Here is an 11,742-nt window from a genome sequence, read left to right as displayed (position 1 = left end):
TAGGTGTTTCCATATGCTTCACCCATGTAATTCACCTCTGCATTTGCAGGGTTCTCAGGATCATAGGCTTCTTCTTTAGAAGATGCCTCTTTAGTACTGTTGAATGCATTTTACAAACCATTCAGACTCTGAGAAATCATATTGACTTGTTGAGTCAACATTTTGTTCTGAGCCAATATAGCATTCAGAGCATCAATTTTAATAACTCCCTTCCTCTGAGGCGTCCCATTACTCACAGGATTCCTTTCAGAGGTGTACATGAACTGGTTATTTGCAACCATTTCAATGAGTTCCTGAGCTTCTGCAGGCATTTTCTTCAGGTGAATAGATACTTGTAGAATTGTCCAATGACATCTTAGACAATTAAGAGAGACCATCATAGAATATATCCAGGATGGTCCATTCTGAGAGCATGTTAGAAGGACACTTTTTGGTCAGTTGCTTATATCTTTCCCAAGCTTCATAGAGGGATTCACCTTCTTTCTGTCTGAAAGTTTGAACATCCACTCTAAACTTGTTCAGCTTTTGAGGAAGAAATAATTTGGCTAAGAAAGCCGTGACCAGCATATCCCAAGAGTTCAGGCTATCTCTAGGTTGAGAGTCCAACCATGTTATAGCTCTGTCTCTTACAGCAAAAGGGAAAAGCATAAGCTTATAGACCTCGGGATCAACTCCATTGGTCTTAACAGTATCACATATCTGCAAGAATTCAGTTAAGAACTGAAAAGGATCTTCTGATAGAAGTTCATGAAACTTGCAATTCTGTTGCATCAAAGAAACTAATTGAGGCTTTAGCTCAAAATTGTTTGCTCCAATGGCAGGGATTGAGATGCTTCTTCCATGGAAGTTGGAATTTGGTGCAGTGAAGTCACCAAGCATCTTCCTTGTATTGTCGTTGGGTTCGACCATGTCTTCTTTTTCGAGATTCTCTGTAAGCTTTTCTCTGGATTCTTGTGCTTTGGATTCTCTTAGCTTCTTCTTCAGAGTCCTTTCAGATTCAGGATCTGCTTCAACAAGAATGTCCTTGTCCTTGCTCCTGCTCATATGAAAAAGAAGTGAACAGAAAATAATAGGGATCCTCTTTATCCAGATATAGAGGTTCTTTTATGTGAGTAGAAGAAGTGAGGAGTAGAAGAAGGAGAAGAGAAAAATTCGAACACAGAGAGCGAGAGAGGGTTCGAATTATAAGAAGAAGAGAAGAGTTAGTAGATAAATAAAATAATTAGAAAGAGATGACAGGGAGAGAATTTTGAAAATTAATTTTAAGAAAAGGAAATTATTTTTGTTTTTATTTTAATTTTAAATTAGAATTCGAAAATTAAGAGAAGAAATAAAATTAAAATTAAAATTTGAAACAATTAGTTAATTAAAAAAAAGAATTTTGAAAAAAGGAAGGTGATTTTCGAAAATTAGAGAGAGAAAAGTAGTTAGGTGATTTTGAAAAAGATAAGAATTTTTAAAAATCAAACAAAAAGTTAAGTGGTTAATTGAAAAAACAGATTTGAAAATTAATTTTGAAAAGATAAGAAGTTAGAAAAGATTTTGAAATTGATTTTGAAAAAGATATGATTTGAAAAAGATATGTTTGAAAAGATATGATTGAAAAGATATGATTAAAAAGATATGATTGAAATTTATTTTGAAAAATATTTGAAAAAGAAATTTAGAAAGATTTGATTTTGAAAATTAAAGTTAATGACTTGACTAACAAGAAACTAAAAGATATGATTCTAGAATTTAAAGGTTGAACCTTTCTTAACAAGAAAGTAACAAACTTGAAATTTTTGAATCAATCGCATTAATTGTTAGTAAAGTTTTTTAAAATTTGAAATGAAATTAAGAAAAAGATTTTAAAAAACAATTTTAAAATTTTCGAAAAACATGAAAGAAAAGATGAAAAAGGTTTGATTTTTAAAAAAGTTTTGAAAAGATAAATTTTTGAAATTGAAATCTTGACTTGACTAATAAGATACAACTTATTTTAAAATTTTTTGACTAAGTCAACCCAAAGATTTCGAAATTTATGAGTGAAATAAGGAAAAGATATTTTTTTATTTTTTAATTTTTAATGAGGAGAGAGAAAAACCACAAAAGACTCAACACATAAAAATTTTGGATTAAAACAAATGATGCATGCAAGAACACTATGAATGTCAAGATGAACACCAAGAACACTTTAAAGATCAAGATGAACATCAAGAACTTATTTTTGAAAAATTTTCAAGAAAAGAAAAACATGCAAGACACCAAACTTAGAGATTTTTCATGTTTAGACACTATGAATGCAAAAATGCATATGAAAAACAACAAAAGACACAAAACAAGAAAATATGAAGATCAAACAAGAAGACTTATTAAGAACAACTTGAAGAGCATGAAGAACACCATGCATGAGTTTTCGAAAATTTTTAGAAAAATTAAAACATGCAATTGACACCAAACTCAAAACTTGACTCTAGACTCAAACAAGAAACACAAAATATTTTTGATTTTATGATTTTATAATTTTTTTTTGTATTTTTTGAAAATTATTTTGGAAAAACGAAAAAGAAGAAATTTTTTGTATTTTTCGAAAATAAGATATAAAAAGCTTAAAAATAAAATAAAATTACCTAATTTGAGCAACAAGAGGAACCGTCAGTTATCCAAACTCGAAAAATCCCCGGCAACAGTGCCAAAAACTTGGTGCACGAAATTATGATCTCAATGGCGCCAACAACTTGGTATGCACAATTGTAATCTCACTTCTTTTTTACAACTTTGCACAACTAACCAGCAAGTGCACTGGGTCGTCCAAGCAATAAACCTTAGGTGAGTAAGGGTCGATCCGACGGAGATTGTCGGCTTGAAGCAAGCTATGATCATCTTGTAAATCTCAGTCAGGCGGATTCAAATGATTATGGAGTTTTGATAATTAAAAGTTAAGTAAACATAAATTAAAGATAGAGGTACTTATATAATTCATTGGTGGGAGTTTCAGATAAGTGTATGGAGATGCCTTATTCCTTTTGAATCTCTGCTTTCCTACTGCCTTCTTCCAATCCTTCATACTCCTTTCTATGGTAAGCTGTATGTTGGGTGTCACCGTTGTCAATGGCTACTTTCCGTCCTCTCAGTGAAAATGGTCCTCTACGATTTCTGTACGGCTAATCAACTGTCGGATTTCTCATCTCGGATGAAAAATACCATGCACAGATATCGTATGGCTAATCAGCTGTTTGTTTTCAATTGTGTAGGAATAGGATTTACTATCCTTTTGCGTCTGTCACCACACACTACAGTCGCGAGTTTGAAGCTCGTCACAGTCATCCCATCCCAGATCCTACTTGGAATACCACAGACAAGGTTTAGACTTTCCAGATCTCAAGAATGTTGCCAATTGATTCTAGCTTATACTACGGAGCTTCCAATCTCAGATTCAGATGCCCAATTGTCAGAGGGGATTTGATGTGAATCGTTGATTAGAAACCCAAGAGATATACATTCAAGCTTGCTTTCATGTAGAACGGAAGTGGTTGTCAATCACGCGTTCATAAGTGAGAATGGTGATGAGTGTCACATAATCATCACATTCATCATGTTCTTGTGTGCGAATGAATATATTAGAATATGAATAAGCATGAATTGAATAGAAGAACAACAGTACTTTGCATTAATACTCGAGGAACAGTAGAGCTCCACACCTTAATCTATAGTGTGTAGAAACTCCACCGTTGAAAATACATAAGAGCAAGGTCTAGGCATGGCCGAATGGCCAGCCTCCCTAAATGACATATGAATTCGAAAATAGGGAAAAAGATCTGATCCCAAGATCAAGGATGATAAAAAAAAGTGGGTACAATAGTAAAAAGTCCTATTTATACTAAAACTAGTTACTAGGATTACAGAAATGAGTAAATGATGCAGAAATCCACTTCCGGGCCCACTTGGTGTGTGCTTGGGCTGAGCATTGAAGCTTTCATGTGTAGAGACTTTTCTTGGAGTTAAACTCCAGTTTGTAACTTGTTTCTGGCATTTGACTCTGGCTTGCAACTTGTTTCTGGCGTTTAACGCCAGAATAAGGCAGAAAGCTAGCGTTGAACGCCAGTTTGCGTCATCTAAACTTGGGCAAAGTATGGACTATTATATATTTCTAGAAAGCCCTGGATGTCTACTTTCCAACGCAATTGAGAGTGTGCCATTTGGGTTTCCGTAGCTCCAAAATTCTATTTCGAGTGTAGGGAGGTCAGAATCCAACAACATCAGCAGTCCTTTTTCAGCCTCTGAATCAGATTTTTGCTCAGGTCCTTCAATTTCAGCCAGAAAATATTTGAAATCACAGAAAAATACACAAACTCATAGTAAAGTCCAGAAATGTGAATTTTGCTTAAAAACTAATAAAAATATACTAAAAAGTGAATAAAATATACTAGAAACTATATAAAAACAATGTCAAAAAGCGTATAAATTATCCGCTCATCACTAACCATATGCTTGTGGTGTGAATGTGTTAAATAATCCTTGAGACAGAGCACTAAGAGTCAAGATCTGTTGCAATTGTAGAGTATGCCAAAGGCTCTGAGCACCACTGTTTGGGAGAAATAAAAAAAAACCAAGAATTAGAACTCAAAGAGTTCCTCAATTAAGTACTTATGGTGTTGTTATATCAAGTTAAGCTTGAAGACAAAACACTTCGAGTCACGGCTAGGCTCAAGGTGCAAAGCACCAAAAAGAAAAGAAAAGAAAAAGTGGTGTTCAAAGATCAATTAGCGCCTAAAGAAAAGAATCCATAATATTATCAGAGTTCTAGTGCTGAAGGTTGTTAGTATTTCTGAGCTTCAAAAGATAAGGGGATGCCAAACCTATTCAGAATTAGAGTGTCCTTAGCCCCATTCAGAAACCAGATATGAGCTTAAATGATCACTCAAGTCCTAGGCCATTTATTTTCTCAGTCCTATATTGTTTTAGTTGCTTGAGGACAAGCAACAGTTCAAGTTTGGTGTTGTGATGCGTGAGTGATGAGCGGAAATTTTATATGCTTTTTGACATCATTTTCATATAGTTTTTAGTATGTTTTGTTTAGTTTTTATTAAGTTTTTATAGGTTTTAGTGTTAAATTTATATTTTTGGATTCTACTATGAGTTTTTTTTGTGTTTTTGAACAATTTCAGGTATTTTCTGGGTGAAATTGAGGAGCTGGAGTAAAAGTCTGATTCAGAGACAGAGAAAGCACTGTAGATGCTGTCTGGATCTGAGCTACTTGCATTCGAAAGAGATTTTCTGAGCTAAAAAGGTCCAAATGGAGCATTCTCAACGGCAATGCAAAGCTGACTTCTAGAGCTTTCCAGCAATGGATAATAGTATATACTTTGCTTCAGATTAGAAGGCCCAAAACTGGTGTCCAACGCTAGCTTCTTGCCTCCTTCCAGGCGTCCAGCCCCCAAAGAGCAGAGACCAGCGTCCGAACGCACAGAGAAGAACTCCTAGCCAGTGCTCAATGCCCTAAGATACTCATATCACGTAGATGTCAACAAAGCTCAGCCCAAACACTCACCAAGTGGGCCCGAGAAGTGGATTTTAGCACTAGATAGACTGTTTTACCCTTACTAATCATCTATTTAGTATTTAAGACTTATTTCACATCTCTCTAAGGGAGACGCACATCATAGACATTATTTTTGAGTTTTCCATTGTATTTTCCTTTCAATATGAGATTCTAAACCTCCTAGGTTGAGGGGAGGAGCCTTGCTGAGTCCTATAAATTAATAAAAGTATTACTGTTTCTTCTTCGATCCATGTTTGATTTTTTTCTAAGATGTATACTCGCTCTTCAACATGGTGAATAGGATGATCAGTGACAATCAGTGCTCTTCATCAAACTAAGACGAACGTGCCTGACAAACACATGCGTCTACTTGGGTTCGTGTGAATACGTGACTGGAAAGCGCAAAGCAACAGCTATGTTTATACATCTCTCAGCCGATTTCCCAGGTGATTAAGGTCTTTGTGGTATAGGCTAGAATCCAAAGAAGCAACATTCTATGATTTAGAATATTCGACATTGTCTGTGGCGTTTTGAGTAGGATCGCCAGGAGAATGAACCTTCGTCAAATTGGATGACCATGGCCAATGGCGTTCAATATGTAGCAGAGATCAATGACCACGGCCCATGGTGTTGATCACATATAGCCTGCCATAGAAAGATCACTCACAAGCAAAGAAGACAGTACTACCAGAGTTAATTCAGAAAGACAAAGCAACTCCAATCTTCAACTATATTCCTATTACTGATTCCAATATTCCTAATACAATTCCATATCAAACAACCTTCTAATTTCGCCTTACTAAGACCTGGAAGATAACCATAGCTTGCTTCAAACCTCAATCCTCGTGGGATCGACCCAGACTAGCTCAAGTATTACTTGGACAACCCAGTGCACGTGCTGGTACAGTTGTACAGAGTGTGGGGATTTGTACACCAGTGAGCATCTTGTACACTTTTTCCTTTTGTTTTCTAGGCATTTTTAGTTAGAATTTATTAAGTTTTATTATGTTTTAGTGAAAAAATCCTCTTTGGATACTACTTTGAGTTGTTTTAGTATTTTTATGATTTTAGGTAAAATTCGGAGCAATTTGACAGAATTTCATGCAAAAAGAAAAAGATTTAAAACTGCCTCTTTGGGCACTAAACGCCTAATTGGCGTTTAGCACCAGCAAGCCTCACAAAACAGAAATGTTGTTGCCCATTAGGGACGCCAAATGCCCAACCAGCATTTAGCGCCATGCATCTAGACCTCACTTGCACTCTTGGAGCATCTTGATGTGTGGAAAACCGCAGTTTCTTGCATTGGGGATAGTGTAAGAGGCCAACACCCTTCTTGCAGGCTGGGTATTGTTGCTCACTCCCTCTTCATGCACCTCAGCCTCCATGACTTGCAAGAATCACAAACAAACCAAATGAAACATGGACATTCTAATGCTAGAATGTGGTTAGAGGGTTAGGTGACACAATGTGTCAAACAGTTAATGTGCTTAATTAAAAAGAAAAAAAAATGCTTAATCTAGACCACCATCTTACTTAATCATAGTCAATCTAATTCAATCCCCGGCAACAGCGCCAAAAACTTGATGTGTGGAAAACGATCCAACACAAAAGTCACCGGCAAGTGTACCGGGTCGCATCAAGTAATAAAAACTCACGGGAGTGAGGTCGATCCCACAGGGATTGAAGGATTGAGCAATTTTAGTTTAGTGGTTGATTTAGTCAAGCGAATCAAATATTGGTTGAGTGGTTTATCATTAACAGAAACTAAATTGCTTGAAATGTAAAGGGGGAGGGAAGAATTGCAGTAAATTAAAGAGCAGGAAAGTAAAATATGTTGAATCTTAAAGAACAAGAAATTAAATGACTAAAACTTAAAATACAAGAAATGTAAATTGCAGTAACTTAAAGTGCAAGAAATATAAATTGCTTGAATGGGAAATGGATTTGAGGATTGGGATTTCAGAATTCAAACAAGGGAAATTAAATTGCAACAATTAATAAAGCAGAAGTTGAACTAGAAATACTAGAATTCAAACAGAAATTGAATTTAACTTGCAGTAGAGGTTCACAGGAGAACCAAAAGGAAAAATGGGATCTCAGGACTCAAGAGACTAGATAGCAAAGTCTAGATCTCAATTGCCTTCCCGGATCCAAGTTCACAAAGCAATTAACAAGAAATTGAAGAAGAAGCAGTAAAGGAATTGTAATTAAACTCAATTATGCAGAAGATGAATTAAAGAGATTTTGAATGGAGTTTGAGACAGAATATCCTCAATTCTTCACACCCAAAACTCAAACAAGAAAAGTAAAAATGCTCCAGCAAGAACGAGGAAGAAGAGAGATCAATTCTTCTCCCCAATTCTCTGAAATTTAGTGAAGTCCCCAAGAAAAAGTTAAAATTCAAAATGAAGATTCAAAGCTCAAAAGAAAGATCAAAGTTCAAAAGTAAAGGAAAAGGTTCCTAATTACATCAAACTATCTCCTATTTATACACTTTCTATTCTTGGATCTTAGGATTTGGATGGGCTTTTGATTTGGTGAAGAAATGAATTTTATTGGATTTTTAATCCAATTTTAGCCCATGAAGAAAGTAGCTCCCAGGAGGCTGCCCTGCCCTTGTGGAGGGCAGGGCAGAAAATGAAGCATCTGGCCCATGGTGCGTGCGTGTGGTGCGTTGGTGCGTGCAGGATGCTGCCCTGCCCTTGCGGAGGGCAGGGCAGAACTTTTTGGTGCGCCAAAATGGTGCCCGTGCATGCTGCTGGTGCTGCCGAGACTTCCATTGGTGCGCCAGAATGGTGCGCTGGCCGTGCATCACAAGATGCTGCCCTGCCCTTGCGGAGGGCAGGGCAATGTTTCCTAATTGAAGCCCCGTGTTCGATCCTTGCTTAGTTCCTTGCTTCCTCATGGTGCCGTGTTCGATTCTTGTGGAAAGCAATAGTGAACTTTTTCTTTGAATTTCTCCCTTTGGTGAGCCCGATACTGCCCTTGTGGAGGGCAGGGCAAGGTTTTTACTTTCTTTGATCCAAGGCACAATTTTGTGCTCTGCCCTTGTCGTGGGCAGGGCAGCGTTGCCTCTCTTGGCTCGTTTCCTTATGTTGCCCTCCTAGAGGGCAGTGTGCCCTTGTGGAGGGCAATGCTTGCACTCCTCCTTTATGCGCCACGCCTTTTTCTCCTTGGGCCACGCTTTCTTAAGCCACGCTTTCTCTTTTCTTCTTTGCTTCACCTACAATAAACCAAAACAACCACTCAAAGTATCACTAAATTCACAAGGCTTTATGAATCAATTAAAATTCAATTAAAATTAGCTTAAACCTCATGAATTAGCATCAAATTAATGGTAGTTGCTTGATTTAAAGGAGTTATGTGTTTTCATTCCAAATCTCTTACTTAGGATGTAAGAAAGTGCATAAATACTAATAAAACAAGTGAAATTAGCTTGAAAAATGGGTATATGATGACTTGTCATCTCAACACCAAACTTAAATCTTGCTTGTCCCCAAGCAAGCGTCAAAACTAAGAGAAAATGATATGAACAAGAAAAGAATACATATCCTTATTAAGCAAATAGCAGAACTTGATTTATGGAGTCTTTATGCAGACAATGATAACTCAATTATTGTTGCTGTTACATAATATACATCTTTCCTCAAAGGCTTGCTAAACTTGCTGTTATAAGACTTACTTTTTAATTACTCCCTTGCTATCTTTTCTTTCTTATAATGCTTAACAAGCTTATTCTTTTGGAGGTTTGGTGTCTAATGTTGCAGTAGTAGCCTTTGGCTTTATTTTTACCCAACATCTTTTCACCACAGACACATGGCTCACTATTTCTTCCTAGGATCATTGATGCCCAGCATCTCTTTGGATAACTAAATGTTTTGTATCTAAGTTGCTCTTTATTGTGGACTTTCAATTGGCCATCCCAAATCAGTTGATCTAAGTGACCGGGTTTTAAAATACCCCACAGGCATATGTCCAAGCTATTGGTGTCCAACCTTTATTCTTTGTTTTTCTTGCCACATTGGCTTTTTCTTCTTCCCTTTCTTTCTGTTTTTGTTCTCAAGGGCTTTTTCTTTATTGATAAGAATCTTTATAACAGCAAGCTAACTCACACTTTAATGAAAATGATATTATGCAACAATTATTTCATGAGTTATGCATTTAATCAAACACATACACCACCATTAACTTCCATTCTAACTTATGCAACATTGGATATTTACTTTCCAATTCAAACAATTTTCTTTTATTTAAGCATATGGGAAACAAAACAAAATTCAGCTCGATTATGGATGACAAGCAATATGCAGATTAACATACTTAATCAAACTACTTCACTTGCAACTAGATAAACACTTTAGCAGGATACATAATGGTTCCCATGTTCAAAACAATTCACAGCAGCAAGGATTAAGTTTAGATACAACCTTTGAAGTTGCAGCCTTTTGATTCTTCCTTCTGTTGTGTTTTCTTTGAGTTAAGATGCACAATTTCTTCAATTGTTGACTCATGTCCTGCATAATTCTCAAAGTTGCTTGCTTCTCAAGCCCTTAATTGCATGGTTAGTATGCATAAATTGAGTGTGGCTCTTGGATTTATTTAGGTGTTGGGGACACCAAACTTAATTGCTTGCCACTGCCTCTGATGCAACAAGTTAACCATATGGGAAACCTTGTGTTCTTGCTAAAGGTTAGGGAATTTAGGCTAGAAAGCATTTAAATAGTTGGATAATTTGTTTGATTGCTTAGAGCTAGAATTATGTAAAAGGTGAGAATGTGTTTTTAAATGAGATTTTTGGTGGAACACCAAACTTAGAATCTTTCATTCTCCCTTAAATTGTCTTGGTGTGCAACACCAAACTTAGCTCCTTGTAATCCATACCAATTATTCAACATTTTTATTGAAAAAGCTATGAAAGAAAACTACCTCAGGTTTGATTGCCTCCCAACAAGCGCTTCTTTATTGTCACTAGCTTGACATCCTCCATTCTTTGATCATGGAGGCTGAAAATCATAGTGCCTCAGCTTTTCACCTCTTATCGTGAACTTCCTTCCAGTCTCCTCTTTGATGATCTCTAGGTGTTCAAGTGAAAGGACCCGGTTCACAGTGTAGCATTCAGATGATTGTGGAGACACCTTCATTGGTTGGGTGTTTAACATCACTTTATCCCCTGGTGAGAATCCTTCAGTAGGAATTTTCTTATTTCTCCACCCTTTTGGCCTCTTCTTCTTTTCTTCTTTCTCAGGAGATAATTCATGCCTTGGTGGTTCTTTATCTGGAGTGTTGAGGCTCCCATCTGGGAGTTTTGGATCTAGTTCCTCCTTGATTTCTTTGATCTGTTGCACCATCTCTACTTCTTTGAAGCATGGATTTGGAAGTCTTGGAGTTAACTCATTGAATGCCTCTTTCAAGCTTTGATCCCTGGCTTTATTCTCTGTACAATCTTCTTCTTGAGTGGGTTCATGTAGGGTTTTAAAAACATGGAATGCTAGGTGCTCATCATGCACTCTCAACAACAATTCCCCTTTTTCAACATCTATCAATGCTCTGCCTGTAGCTAGGAAAGGCCTCCCCAGAATGATGGGAGTGTTAGGGTCCTCCTCCATATCCAGGATGATAAAATCAGCTGGGAGAAGGAATTTCCCCACCTTTACCAATACATTCTCTACAACTCCAAGTGCTTGCTGGATGGATTTGTCAGCCATTTGCAGGAGTATTCGTGTGGATTTCAGCTCACAAATTCGGAGTTTCCTCATTAGAGACAAAGGCATCAAGTTTATGCTTGCACCAAGGTCACAGAATGACTTCTCAATTGTTATGTCTCCTATGGTGCAAGGTATGTAAAAACTCCCAGGATCATCTTTCTTCTCTGGCAACTCTCTTTGGAGGATAGCACTACATTCCTTTGTCATCTCAACAATTTGTCCTTCCTTCAAGGGTCTTTTCTTTGTTAGCACTTCTTTCATAAATTTGGCATATAATGGCATCTGTTCAAGTGCTTCTAAGAAAGGAATATTGATGCTGAGTGTCTTGAATATGTCTAGGAACTTTGAATATTGCTTATCCTCGTTTTCCTTTTTGAACCTCTGAAGGTATGGAAGTTTGGGGATATCTGGCTTCACCCATTCCTTCTTCTCTTGTAGCTGTGTTTCAAGGATGTCCTCATCTTTCTTTGAGCTTTTTGTATTCTTGGTCTTTCTCTCCTCTTTACTTCTTTC

General features: G+C 36.8%; 1 non-coding gene across 1 annotated transcript; it reads left to right on the top strand.

The window, feature by feature from the left end:
• The first annotated feature begins 412 nt into the window (after positions 1-412).
• LOC112804929 (small nucleolar RNA R71) lies at positions 413-516 on the top strand. The gene has a single exon (XR_003203544.1). It is a non-coding gene; the product is annotated as a small nucleolar RNA R71 (small nucleolar RNA).
• Positions 517-11,742: the final 11,226 nt, after the last annotated feature.

Source organism: Arachis hypogaea, chromosome 5 (assembly GCF_003086295.3).
Source record: "Arachis hypogaea cultivar Tifrunner chromosome 5, arahy.Tifrunner.gnm2.J5K5, whole genome shotgun sequence".
NCBI lineage: Eukaryota > Viridiplantae > Streptophyta > Magnoliopsida > Fabales > Fabaceae > Arachis > Arachis hypogaea.
This window is presented reverse-complemented; position numbering and strand designations above follow the sequence as displayed.